This window comes from Salvelinus fontinalis, chromosome 3, assembly GCF_029448725.1.
Source record: "Salvelinus fontinalis isolate EN_2023a chromosome 3, ASM2944872v1, whole genome shotgun sequence".
Lineage (NCBI taxonomy): Eukaryota > Metazoa > Chordata > Actinopteri > Salmoniformes > Salmonidae > Salvelinus > Salvelinus fontinalis.
In genome coordinates this window covers 44204849-44219758 of record NC_074667.1, presented here as the reverse complement: position 1 = coordinate 44219758, position 14910 = coordinate 44204849, and the positions used below count along the sequence as shown (strand labels likewise).

General features: G+C 44.5%; 1 protein-coding gene across 11 annotated transcripts in view; it reads right to left on the bottom strand.

The window, feature by feature from the left end:
- LOC129849912 (chromodomain-helicase-DNA-binding protein 5-like) overlaps positions 1–14910 on the bottom strand; it is a 196710-nt gene that overhangs the window by 24576 nt on the left and 157224 nt on the right. The window lies entirely within an intron of this gene.

Below are 14910 nucleotides of genomic sequence, written 5' to 3'. Positions count from 1 at the left end.
CCCCCCAAGCAGATACATCGATGGCCCTGAACGAACTTTATCTGACTCTTTGTAAACTGAAAACCACACACCCTGAGGCTGCATTCATCGTAGCTGGGGATTTTAACAAGGCTAATCTGAAAACAAAACTCCCTAAATTCTATCAGCATATCGATTGTGCTACCAGGGCTGGTAAAACCTTGGATCATTGTTATTCTAACTTCCGCGACGCATATAAGGCCCTCCCCCGCCCTCCTTTCGGAAAAGCTGACCATGACTCCATTTTGTTGCTCCCAGCCTACAAACAGAAACTAAAACAGCAAGCTCCCGCGCTCAGATCCGTTCAACGCTGGTCCGACCAATCTGATTCCACGCTTCAAGACTGCTTCGATCACGTGGATTGGGATATGTTCCGCATTGCGTCCAACAACAACATTGACGAATACGCTGATTCGGTGAGCGAGTTCATTAGAAAGTGCATTGACGATGTTGTACCCACAGCAACGATTAAAACATTCCCAAACCAGAAACCGTGGATTGATGGCAGCATTCGTGTGAAACTGAAAGCGCGAACCACTGCTTTTAACCTGGGCAAGGTGACCGGAAACATGACCGAATACAAACAGTGTAGCTATTCCCTCCGCAAGGCAATCAAACAAGCTAAGTCCCAGTATAGAGACAAAGTAGAGTCGCAATTCAACAGCTCAGACACAAGAGGTATGTGGCAGGGTCTACAGTCAATCACGGATTACAAAAAGAAAACCAGCCCCGTCGCGGACCAGGATGTCTTGCTCCCAGACTTTTTTGCTCGCTTTGAGGACAATACAGCGCCACTGACAAGGCCCGCTACCAAAACCTGCGGGCTCTCCTTCACTGCAGCCGAGGTGAGTAAAACATTTAAACGTGTTAACCCTCGCAAGGCTGCAGGCCCAGACGGCATTCCCAGCCGCGTCCTCAGAGCATGCGCAGACCAGCTGGCTGGTGTGTTTAAGGACATGTTCAATCAATCCTTATCCCAGTCTGCTGTTCCCACATGCTTCAAGAGGGCCACCATTGTTCCTGTTCCCAAGAAAGCTAAAGTAACTGAGCTAAAGGACTACCGCCCCGTAGCACTCACTTCCGTCATCATGAAGTGCTTAGAGAGACTAGTCAAGGACCATATCACCTCCACCCTACCTGACACCCTAGACCCACTCCAATTTGCTTACCGACCCAATAGGTCCACAGACGACGCAATTGCAACCACACTGCATACTGCCCTAGCCCATCTGGACAAGAGGAATACCTATGTGAGAATGCTGTTCATCGACTACAGCTCAGCATTTAACACCATAGTACCCTCCAAACTCGTCATCAAGCTCGAGACCCTGGGTCTCGACCCCGCCCTGTGCAACTGGGTCCTGGACTTCCTGACGGGCCGCCCCCAGGTGGTGAGGGTAGGTAACAACATCTCCACCCCGCTGATCCTCAACACTGGGGCCCCACAAGGGTGCGTTCTGAGCCCTCTCCTGTACTCCCTGTTCACCCACGACTGCGTGGCCATGCACGCCTCCAACTCAATCATCAAGTTTGCGGACGACACTACAGTGGTAGGCTTGATTACCAACAACGACGAGACAGCCTACAGGGAGGAGGTGAGGGCCCTCGGAGTGTGGTGTCAGGAAAATAATCTCACACTCAACGTCAACAAAACAAAGGAGATGATTGTGGACTTCAGGAAAAAGCAGAGGGAGCACCCCCCTATCCACATCGACGGGACAGTAGTGGAGAAGGTGGAAAGTTTTAAGTTCCTCGGTGTACACATCACGGACAAACTGAATTGGTCCACCCACACAGACAGCGTTGTGAAGAAGGCACAGCAGCGCCTCTTCAACCTCAGGAGGCTGAAGAAATTCGGCTTGTCACCAAAAGCACTCATAAACTTCTACAGATGCACAATCGAGAGCATCCTGTCGGGCTGTATAACCGCCTGGTACGGCAACTGCACCGCCCACAACCGTAAGGCTCTCCAGAGGGTAGTGAGGTCTGCACAACGCATCACCGGGGGCAAACTACCTGCCCTCCAGGACACCTACACCACCCAATGTCACAGGAAGGCCATAAAGATCATCAAGGACAACAACCACCCGAGCCACTGCCTGTTCACCCCGCTATCATCCAGAAGGCGAGGTCAGTACAGGTGCATCAAAGCAGGGACCGAGAGACTGAAAAACAGCTTCTATCTCAAGGCCATCAGACTGTTAAACAGCCACCACTAACATTTAGTGGCCGCTGCCAACATACTGACTCAACTCCAGCCACTTTAATAATGGGAATTGATGGAAATTATGTAAAAATGTGTCACTAGCCACTTTAAACAATGCCACTTAATATAATGTTTACATACCCTACATTACTCATCTCATATGTATATGTATATACTGTACTGTATATCATCCACTGCTTCTTGCCATCTTTATGTAACACATGTATCACTAGCCACTTTAAACTATGCCACTTTATGTTTACATACCCTACATTACTCATCTCATATGTATAGACTGTACACTATACCATCTACTGCATCTTGCCTATGCCGTTCCGTACCATCACTCATTCATATATCTTTATGTACATATTCTTTATCCCTTTACACTTGTGTGTATAAGGTAGTAGTTGTGGAATTGTTAGGCTAGATTACTTGTTGGTTATTACTGCATTGTCGGAACTAGAAGCACAAGCATTTCGCTACACTCGCATTAGCATCTGCTAACCATGTGTATGTAACAAATAAAATCCTCTATCTAATATCTCTGGTAACAGCACCATGCAATGCAACCTGGACTGAAGAGGCAGACAAATAGGAGAAATGTGCTAGACCAAAAATATGATTAAAGACATCCTTCCAAGTTATGACATCGGCCAGTGGCGCTGGAGAAGAAGGCAGACGTTTTACGTGTCCCCAACCGATTGTGCTTCTTGTTCGTTTATTTGCATTGTTTGTAACTTATTTTTTTACATAATGTTGCCGCTACCGTCTCTTGTGACCGAAAATAACTTCTGGACATCCGAACTGCGGTTACTCACCACGGACTGGCAGAATCCTTTTTTTCTTATAATGAGTCTGACAAGCCCACACGAACAATATACTGCTTCCTCAGGAACAGGCCCAGATCCCTGTGATTTGCATGAAGAGGAGGCAGAAAAAAGGGGCCAGAGGGCAGGCTGCCTTCTGAGAATTCGTAGGTGATCGAATACACCCCCACTTCCTTCCATTCCGCTTGCAGACGTGCAATCTTTGGACAATAAAATAGATGACCTACGATGAAGATTAAACTACCAATGGGACATTCAAAACTGTAATATCTTATGCTTCAAGGAGTCGTAGCTGAACGACGACACTATCAACATACAGCTGGCTGGTTATACGCTGCATCGGCAGGGTAGAACAGCTGCATCCGGGGCGGCGGACTATGTATTTTTGTAAATAACAGCTGGTGCACGATATCTAAGAAAGTCTCGAGCTATCGCGCGCCTGAGGTAGAGTATCTCATGATAAGCTACCTCACTATCTACCTAGAGATTTTTCATCTGTATTTTTCGTAGCTGTTTACATACCACCACAGTCAGAGGCTGGCAGTAAGACAGCATTGAATGAGCAGTACTCCGCCATAAGCAAACAAGAAAACGCTCACCCAGACGCGTAGCTCCAAGCAGCCGGGGACGTTAATGCAGGGAAAACTTAAATCTGTTTTACCAAATTTCTATCAGCATGTCAAATGTGCAACCAGAGGAAAAACTCTGGACCACCTTTACTCCACACACAGAGACACATACAAAGCTCTCCCTCGCCCTCCGTTTAGCAAATCTGACCATAATTCTATCCTCCTGATTCCCGCTTACAAGCAAAAATTAAAGCAGGAAGTCCCAGTGACTAGATCAATAAAAAGTGGTCGGATGAAGCAGATGCTAAGCTACAGGACTGATTTGCTAGCACAGACTGCAAAAATGTATCTCTCTAGGGTAGGTGGCATCCCTCCTTGCCAACATCCGGTGAAATTGCAGAGTGCCAATTTCAAAATACAGAAATACTCATAATAAACATTCATAAAATATACAAGTGTTATACATTGGCTTAAAGATTAACTTCTTGTTAATCCAGCCGCTGTGTCAGATTTCAAAAAGGCTTTACGGCGAAAGCATACCATGTGATTATCTGAGGACAGCGCCCCACTTACAAAAGCATACAAACAATTTCCAGCCAAGTAGATTAGTCACGAGAGTCAGAAATAGCAAAATAATGTATCACTTACCTTTGATGATCTTCATATGGTTGCACTCACGAAACTCCATGTTACACTATAAATGTTTGTTTTGTTCGATAAAGTCCCTTTTTATATCCAAAAAAACTCAGTTTTGTTAGCGCGTTTTGTTCAGTAATCCACTGGCTCAATGGCGGTCACAACAGGCAATCGAATAGATCCAAATAGTACAGGTAAAGTTCGTCAAAACATGTCAAACAATGTTTTTTTTATTAATCCTCAGGGTGTCTATTGTCTTTATAATCAATAATATTTCAAACGGACAATAGTGTATTCAATACAAAGGAAAAAGAACGGGGGGCGCGATCCCAGTCGTGTGCGCAAAAAGCTCTTGTTCTTCGAGCGACCACTCAGAAAATGTTGTCATTCTTACACATTTTTCAGAATAAAGGCCTGAAACAATGTCTAAAGACTGTTGACATCTAGTGGAAGCCATAGGAACTGCAATCTAGGTCACATCCATTTATATGGTGGATAGGCTTTCAATGGAAAAACATTTGATTCAAAAGAATGCCACTTCCTGGATGGATTTTCCTCAGGTTTTTGCCTGCCATATCAGTTCTGTTATACTCACAGACATTATTTTAACAGTTTTGGAAACTTTAGAGTGTTTTCTATCCAATACTACCATATATGCATATGCATGAGCATGGGCATATGCATGGGCCTGAGTAACAGGCGGTTTACTTTGGGCACGCTTTTCATCCGGACGTCAAAATACTGCCCCCATACCCTAGAAAGGTTAAAGCAGGAAGCACCAGTGACTCGGTCTATAAAAAAATGGTCAGATGAAGCAGATGCTAAACTACAGGACTGTTTTGCTAGCACAGACTGGAATATGTTCCAGGATTCTTCCGATGGCTTTGAGGAGTACACCACATCAGTCATTGGCAACATCAATAAGTGCATCGACGACGTTGTCCCAACAGTGACTGTACGTACATACCCCAACCAGAAGCCATGGATTACAGGCAACAGTCGCACTGAGCTAAAGGGTCAGACGGATTACCAGGACGTGTACTCCGAGCATGCGCTGACCAACTGGCAAGTGTCTTCACTGACATTTTCAACCTGTCCCTGACTGAGTCTGTAATACCAACATCTTTCAAGCAGACCACCATAGACCCTGTGCCCAAGAACATGAAAAGTAACCTGTCTAAATGACTGTCAACCTGTAGCACTCACGTTTGTAGCCAGGAATTGCTTTGAAAGTCTGGTCATGGCTCACATCAACACCATTATCCCAGAAACCCTAGACCCACTCCAATTTGCATTGCGCCACAACAGATCCACAGATGATGCAATCTCTATTGCACTCAACACTGTCCTATCCCATCTGGACAAAAGGAACACCTACGTGAGAATGCTATTCATTGACTACAGCTCAGCGTTCAACACCATAGTGCCCTCAAAGCTCATCACTAAGCTAAGGACCCTGGGAATAAACAGCTCACTCTGCAACTGGATCATGGACTTCCTGATGGGCTGCCCCCAGGTGGTAAGGGTAGATAACAACACGTCTGCCACGCTGATCCTCAACACGGGGGCCCCTTAAGTGCGTACTCAGTCCCCTCCTGGACTCCCTGTTCACCCATGACTGCATGGCAAGACACGACTCCAACACCGTCATTAAGTTTGCTGCACTGATTACCAACAACGATGAGACAAGCTATAGGTAGGAGGTCAGAAACCTGTCAGTGTGGTGCCAGGACAACAACCTCTCCCTCAATGTCAGCAAGACAAAGGAACTGATTTTGGACTACAGGAATTAGATGGCTGAGCACAGGGCTTTTGCAACTTCGACAGGGCTGTAGTGGAGAGAGTAGAGAGCTTCAAGTTCCTCGGTGTCCACATCACTAAGGATCTATCATGGTCCAAACGCGCCAAGACAGTCGTGAAGAGGGCACGACAAAACCTATTCCCCCTCAGGAGACTGAAACGATTTGGCATGGGTCCTCAGATCCTCAAAAGGTTTTACAGCTGCACCATCGAGAGCATCCTGACGGGTTACATCACTGCCTGGTATCGCAACTGCTCGGCAAGGCACTACAGAAGGTTGTGCGTACGGCCCAGTACATCACCAGGGCCAAGCTTCCTGCCATCCAGGACCTCTATACCAGGCGGTGTCAGAGGAAGGCCCCAAAAATTGTCAAAGACTCCAGCCACCCTAGTCATAGACTGTTCTCTCTGCTACCGCACGGCATGCGGTACCGGAGCGCCAAGTCTAGGTCCAAGAGGCTTCTGAACAGCTTCTACCCCAAAGCAATAAGACTCCTTAACATCTAATCAAATGGCTAGTCTGACTATTTGCATTGCCCCCCCCCCCCTTCTACACTGCTGCTACTCTCTGTTATTATCTATGCATAGTCACTTTAATAACTCTACCTACATGTACATATTACCTCAATTACCTTGACACCAGTGCCCCCGCAAATTGACTATGTACCGGTACCCCCTGTATATAGCCCCGCTATTGTTATTTACTGCAGCTCTTTAATTATTTATTATTCTTATCTCTTACCTTTTGGGGGGTATTTTCTTAAAACTGCATTGTTGGTTAAAGGCTTGTAAGTAAGCATTTCACTGTAAGGTCTACACTGGTTGTATTCGGCGCATGTGACAAATACAATTTGATTTGATTTGATCATATAGTGTAGTAAGAGTGGCTTTATCACACGACTACGTCATATAGGCAGAATTTCTGTCTGCTTGAAATGACACAGAGAATCGACAGAACATCACAAAAACAGTAGAACATTCAACATTCAAAATGGGTGAATCTTTCCTTTGAAGTCTGATCAATTGTAGGTCCCCTGTTGTTTATTATCTATATCAAACAACATTTGGAGACATATTGAGACAGCTGATGTAAATTTGTATGCAGATGAAACTGTTCTGTATTCAAGTGGCAGTAGTTTGACTTTGGCATTTGAAACAGCTTTTCACATAATTTAACATAATATGTAAGTTTTTAAGCTTGTTCTGAATTCCTCTGCAACAAAACGTATGTAGCAAGTCATGACTTCACAGGAGAGCAAATTTAATGTTTTTTATTTATTTTTATCAAAATGCATTTTTTGGCAAAAATACTTTCTGGAACATGTGAGCTTACATGTGCCTTAATAATAACATACGTGTGTGCCATCTGTAAATACGAAAAAAATTGTTAAATTACGGGCCTTGTTGGTTAAGCCACAGAAAAAGTGAGCAAACCTTCCCACTAGCCAGACCTCTGACATTCTTGACGTCACTTCCTGTTGAATCTACAGACGTGTTGCTGTGCGTTTTGTTGCTGTGCGTTTTGCTGCCAACTTTACTTTACTTTGCTAGCTGATAACTTTACGTTTTTTGTTTTGTTTTGTTTTTAATTACCGTTTATATTTTTAGTTTTTCCATCGCAACTTTTTTCCCTCATTCAACTTTTTCACTCCGGACGCTTTATCTGGACATGGTTCGTCAACACCTTCAACAGCCGAAGCTAAGTAGTAACATTAACATGATGTCTTCTAATTGCAGTCACTGTACTCATAATATACAGGAGAACGATCGCCTTACGGCGAGAATAGCTGTGCTGCAAGCCCAGCTTCAGACGCAATCGTTAGGCAAGGGTAATTTCAGTGTAGGAAAGGAAGAAACAGCGTCTGTGCCACCAGTAAGTACAGATAGTAACGTTAGTATAAATCCCCCCGCACAGTCCCCGCAGCCGGACAACATTCTCATGGCTTCTGGAGGGAAATGCTGTTGGAATGCTCAACCGGTGTCGCTCATTCAGCCGACAGAAACTTTCAACCGGTTTTCCCCATTCTGTAGCGAGTCGGAGTCTGAGTCTGAGTCTTCTCTTGTCTCTACTCCTCCCGTTACGGGGTCTGAGACGCCGAAGGCTCCCACCATTAGCTCTGACAAATTGAAAACCCTAGTCATTGGCGACTCCATTACCCGCAGTATTAGACTTAAAACGAATCACCCAGCGATCATACACTGTTTACCAGGGGGCAGGGCTACCGACGTTAAGGCTAATCTAAAGATGGTGCTGGCTAAAGCTAAATCTGGCGAGTGTAGAGAGTATAGAGATATTGTTATCCACGTCGGCACCAACGATGTTAGGATGAAACAGTCAGAGGTCACCAAGTGCAACATAGCTTCAGCGTGTAAATCAGCTAGAAAGATGTGTCGGCATCGAGTAATTGTCTCTGGCCCCCTCCCAGTTAGGGGGAGTGACGAGCTCTACAGCAGAGTCTCAGCACTCAATCGCTGGTTGAAAACTGTTTTCTGCCCCTCCCAAAAGATAGAATTTGTAGATAATTGGCCCTCTTTCTGGGACTCACCCACAAACAGGACCAAGCCTGACCTGCTGAGGAGTGACGGACTCCATCCTAGCTGGAGGGGTGCTCTCATCTTATCTACCAACATAGATAGGGCTCTAACTCCTCTAGCCCCACAATGAAATAGGGTGCAGGCCAGGCAGCAGGCTGTTAGCCAAACTGCCAGCTTAGTGGAGTCTGCCAATAGCACAGTCAGTGTAGTCAGCTCAGCCATACGCATTGAGACTGTGTCTGTGCCTCGACCTAGGTTGGGCAAAACTAAACATGGCGGTGTTCGCCCTAGCAATCTTCTTAGGATAAAGACCTCCTCCATTCCTGCCATTATTGAAAGAGATCGTGATACCTCACATCTCAAAATAGGGTTACTTAATGTTAGATCCCTCACTTCAAAGGCAGTCATAGTCAATGAACTAATCACTGATCATAATCTTGATGTGAATGGCCTGACTGAAACATGGCTTAAGCCTGATGAATTTACTGTGTTAAATGAGGCCTCACCTCCTGGTTACACTAGTGACCATATCCCCCGTGCATCCCGCAAAGGCGGAGGTGTTGCTAACATTTACGATAGCAAATTTCAATTTACAAAAAAAAAAATGCCGTTTTCGTCTTTTGAGCTTCTAGTCATGAAATCTATGCAGCCTACTCAATCACTTTTTATAGCTACTGTTTACAGGCCTCCTGGGCCACATACAGCGTTCCTCTCTGAGTTTCCTGAATTCCTATCAGACCTTGTAGTCATAGCAGATCATATTCTAATTTTTGGTGATTTTAATATTCACATGGAGAAGTCCACAGACCCACTCCAAAAGTCTTTCGGAGCCATCATCGACTCAGTGGGTTTTGTCCAACATGTCTCTGGACCTACTCACTGCCACAGTCATACTCTGGACCTAGTTTTGTCCCATGGAATAAATGTTGTAGATCTTAATGTTTTTCCACATAATCCTGGACTATCGGACCACCATTTTATTACGTTTGCAATCGCAACAAATAATCTGCTCAGACCCCAACCAAGGAGCATCAAAAGTCGTGCTATAAATTCTCAGACAACACAAAAATTCCTTGATGCCCTTCCAGACTCCTTCTGCCTACCCAAGGACGTAAGAGGACAAAAATCAGTTAACCACTTAACTGAGGAACTCAATTTAACCTTGCGCAATACCCTAGATGCAGTTGCACCCCTAAAAACGAAAAACATTTGTCATAAGAAACTAGCTCCCTGGTATACAGAAAATACCCGAGCTTTGAAGCAAGCTTCCAGGAAAATTGGAACGGAAATGGCGCCACACCAAACTGGAAGTCTTCCGACTAGCTTGGAAAGACAGTACCGTGCAGTACCGAAGAGCCCTCACTGCTGCTCGATCATCCTACTTTTCCAACTTAATCGAGGAAAATAAGAACAATCCAAAATTTATTTTTGATACTGTTGCAAAGCTAACTAAAAAGCAGCATTCCCCAAGAGAGGATGGCTTTCACTTCAGCAGTAATAAATTCATGAACTTCTTTGAGGAAAAGATCATGACCATTAGAAAGCAAATTACGGACTCCTCTTTGAATCTGCGTATTCCTCCAGGGCTTAGCTGTCCTGGATCTGCACAGCTCTGCGAGGGCCTGGGATCGGGAGAGACACTTAAGTGTTTTAGTACTATATCTCTTGACACAATGATGAAAATAATCATGGCCTCTAAACCTTCAAGCTGCATACTGGATCCTATTCCTACTAAACTGCTGAAGGAGCTGCTTCCTGTGCTTGGCCCTCCTATGTTGAACATAATAAACAGCTCTCTATCCACCGGATGTGTACCAAACTCACTAAAAGTGGCAGTGATAAAGCCTCTCTTGAAAAAGCCAAACCTTGACCCGGAAAATATAAAAAACTATCGGCCTATATCGAATCTTCCATTCCTCTCAAAAAATGTTGAAAAAGCTGTTGCGCAGCAACTCACTGCCTTTCAGAAGACAAACAATGTATACGAAATGCTTCAGTCTGGTTTTAGACCCCATCATAGCACTGAGACTGCACTTGTGAAGGTGGTAAATTACCTTTTAATGGCGTCAGACCGAGGCTCTGCATCTGTCCTCGTGCTACTAGACCTTAGTGCTGCCTTTGACACCATCGATCACCACATTCTTTTGGAGAGACTGGAAACCCAAATTGGTCTACACGGACAAGTTCTGGCCTGGTTTAGATCTTACCTGTCGGAAAGATATCAGTTTGTCTCTGTGAATGGTCTGTCCTCTGACAAATCAACTGTACATTTCGGTGTTCCTCAAGGTTCCGTTTTAGGACCACTATTGTTTTCACTATATATTTTACCTCTTGGGGATGTTATTCGAAAACATAATGTTAACTTTCACTGCTATGCGGATGACACACAGCTGTACATTTCAATGAAACATGGTGAAGCCCCAAAATTGCCCTCGCTAGAAGCCTGTGTTTCAGACATAAGGAAGTGGATGGCTGAAAACTTTCTACTTTTAAACTCGGACAAAACAGAGATGCTTGTTCTAGGTCCCAAGAAACAAAGAGATCTTCTGTTAAATCTGACAAATCATCTTGATGGTTGTAAAGTATTATTCTCAAATAAAACTGTGAAGGACCTCGGCGTTACTCTTGACCCTGATCTCTCTTTTGACGAACATATCAAGACTGTTTCAAGGACAGCTTTTTTCCATCTACGTAACATTAGAAAAATCAGAAATTTTCTGTCCAAAAATGAAGCAGAAAAATTAATCCATGCATTTGTTACTTCTAGGTTAGACTACTGCAATGCTCTACTTTCCGGCTACCCGGATAAAGCACTAAATAAACTTCCGTTAGTACTAAATACGGCTGCTAGAATCCTGACTAGAACCAAGAAATTTGATCATATTACTCCAGTGCTAGCTTCCCTACACTGGCTTCCTGTTAAGGCAAGGGCTGATTTCAAGGTTTTACTGTTAACCTATAAAGCGTTACATGGGCTTGCTCCTACCTATCTTTCCGAGTTGGTCCTGCCGTACATACCAATACGTACGCTACGGTCACAAGACGCAGGCCTCCTAATTGTCCCTAGAATTTCTAAGCAAACAGCGGGAGGGAGGGCTTTCTCCTATAGATCTCCATTTTTATGGAACAGTCTGCCTACCCATGTGAGAGACGCAGACTCGGTCTCAACCTTTAAGTCTTTACTGAAGACTTATCTCTTCAGTAGGTCATATGATTGAGTGTAGTCTGGCCCAGGAGTGTGAAGGTGAACGGAAAGGCTCTGGAGCAACGAACCGCCCTTGCTGTCTCTGCCAGGCCGGTTCCCCTCTCTCCACTGGGATTCTCTGCCTCTAACCCTGTTACAGGGGCTGAGTCACTGGCTTGCTGGTGCTCTTTCATGCCGTCCCTAGGAGGGGTGCGTCACTTGAGTGGGTTGAGTTACTGACGTGATCTTCCTGTCTGGGTTGGCGCCCCCCCTTGGTTTGTGCTGTGGTGGAGACCTTTGTGGGCTATACTCGGCCTTGTCTCAGGATTGTAAGTTGGTGGTTGAGGATATCCCTCTAGTGGTGCGGGGGCAGTGCTTTGGCAAAGTGGGTGGGGTTATATCCTTCCTATTTGGCCCTGTCCGGGGGTTTCTTCGGATGGGGCCACAGTGTCTCCTGACCGCTCCTGTCTCAGCCTCCAGTATTTATGCTGCAGTAGTTTATGTGTCGGGGGGCTAGGGTCAGTTGGTTATACCTGGAGTACTTCTCCTGTCTTATCCAGTGTCCTGTGTGAATTTAAGTATGCTCTCTCTAATTCTCTCGTTCTCTCTTTCTCTCTGAGAACCTGAGCCCTAGGACCATACGTCAGGACTACCGGCCGTGGTGACTCCTTGCTGTCCCCAGTCCGCCTGGCCTTGCTGCTATTCCAGTTTCAGCTGTTCTGCCTGCGGTTATGGAACCGCCACCTGTCCCAGACCTGTTGTTTTTCAACTCTTAATGATCAGCTATGAAAAGCCAACTGAAAATTATTCATGATTATTATTTTACCATGCTTGTCACTTATGAACATTTTTGAACATCTTGGCATAGTTCTGTTATAATCTCCACCCGGCACAGCCAGAAGAGGACTGGCCACCCCTCATAGCCTGGTTCCTCTCTAGGTTTCTTCCTAGGTTTTGGCCTTTCTAGGGAGTTTTTCCTAGCCACCGTGCTTCTACACCTGCATTACTAGCTGTTTGGGGTTTTAGGCTGGGTTTCTGTACAGCACTTCGAGATATTAGCTGATGTACGAAGGGCTATATAAAATAAAATTGATTGATTGATTGATAGCCATGATTGTCTGGGATAATGAGTGGCCTGGGCATGCCAAGAGAGGAGTTCAGATTGGTCTGCCACATAGCAGGCTTCTGTCTATTTCAGTTGGTCAGTCTGTGTTGGTAATCCTGTCGAATGCTGCTTTAAAAAAAATGTATCGTGTAGTGGAGCTGTATAAGTTTCCACTTTCTGGAGGATCGAGTTTCGAAATCAGTGGAATTAGAGTATGATGGCTAAAGAGATGGAGAAAACACCTGTCTCCGGATTACATCTTCAAACTAAGGGCAACTGTGGCATGGCATCCTTGACAGGGAGACTCCATCATGCATGATGATGTATACCGGTAAGATAGTCTAGCGTTAGCTAGCGACATTTTCAAATATTACACGTTTCAAATTTTTACAGAAAGGGGTTTAATGTCAAGCTAAAGTGTACTGTTAGCTAGCTAGCTAACATTACATGTATGACGTTATTATTCGTATCCCAGAACCATTTGCTTTTCTAGTTAGAGCTTAATGTTACAGTAGCTAGCTAACATTGAACCTGGTTGGTTAGCTCCCAGCAGATTCATGCAGGGTAGAAACAACATAAGTTGGCACTATGTTCATTGTTGTTTAACTAGCTAATGTTAGCTCGCTGGCTCGTTATCTAACGTTACGTGACATGTGCGATCTTACACGCTGTTTTCCTAGCTAGGTTCATTGTTTACCTATCTAGCTAGCTACATGTCTTAAGCTAAAGTGTACAACACCCGTTGAATATGGCCAGTGTCAGTACATGTCGGAAAAAATCTGAATGAATTTGTTGCCAGCAGTCCCGGTTAGGCTGTTTTCATGTTATCCAGAGGTAAACAAATCATTGGCCAGAGCATCAAGTGTGCGCTCTGAATGCTCCAAGATCAAAACGAGAGGGGTGGGGCTAAAGCTTAAGAGGGTGTGAATGATGCTGAAAGGGTGTAGACAAAGAAGAGCTCTTCACTAGATACCAAAACATTCAAAGTAGGCCTAAAAGTAATATCTCCATTTTTTTCAGAGGTTTGGACGATTTACAATATATATCTCAATTTCTTGTTTTTCTCTAAACGAATAAAAAAAGGCCAAGACATAATTCTTAACTGAATTTTCTGTATTAAAATAAAAAAATATATACAAGGCCTCAAGGCCTATTTGTGCAAATCAAATGAACAACACACACCCACATGTCTATTCTATTGTTTAGGAATGTTAGACCACTAGCTGTTTGAATATGTAATTTAGATCATAATTTTGATTGAAAATGTATTAATTTAGTTAATGTGTTGTTATAATTAAAACAGCCTGTGGTTATTTGCTATTGGATTCTCAGAATGACAACTACTAATACATTAGCCTACAGAACATTACTTTTTTGAATGCACTTTAATTATCCAATGTCACACTTACCAATGGCGAGGTGAAGCCTGTGCCCAAAGCACTGCAGGCGGGTCCAGTTGTTCAAGCGCAATGCTTTTATCATGTTACTCCTGCTGTCAGTTGTCATGCACACCTGTCGGTCTTCGCTCATCTTCCACGATACCAGAGAGTCTCTGAGACCCTGGGATATTACTTCACCCGTATGATCATCGGGGAAGTAAGACGTCTGGAGGCAGACATTTTGCAATTTACAGTCTTCATTTATGTAGTGGACTGTCACACTTAGGTATGGCTCTGACGTTCTGCTCGAAAAATAAGAAACACTAGCCAGCTTCTCTGTGATTCTTTCGCAGGTAGCAGTGTATAATCGCGGCAGGGCTTCCTCCGTGAAATACTTGCGTCTTGGCAGCTGATATTTCTGGTCAACTGTACCTAGCAGCTTTTTAAAGCCTGGCTTTTCTACTGTAAAGATTGGAACCATATCTTTCGCCATGTAATAGGTCACTACATCCGTTATCTCCTTCCACCTCAAACTTTTCTTGTCATAAGGGATTACGTTTGAAAAGGATGTGGCTATGATAGTTTGTCTTTTAGCAGACGTTTTGGGAATCTGGCGACTGGAATCGGCATTCCTCCCATTCCACTGCA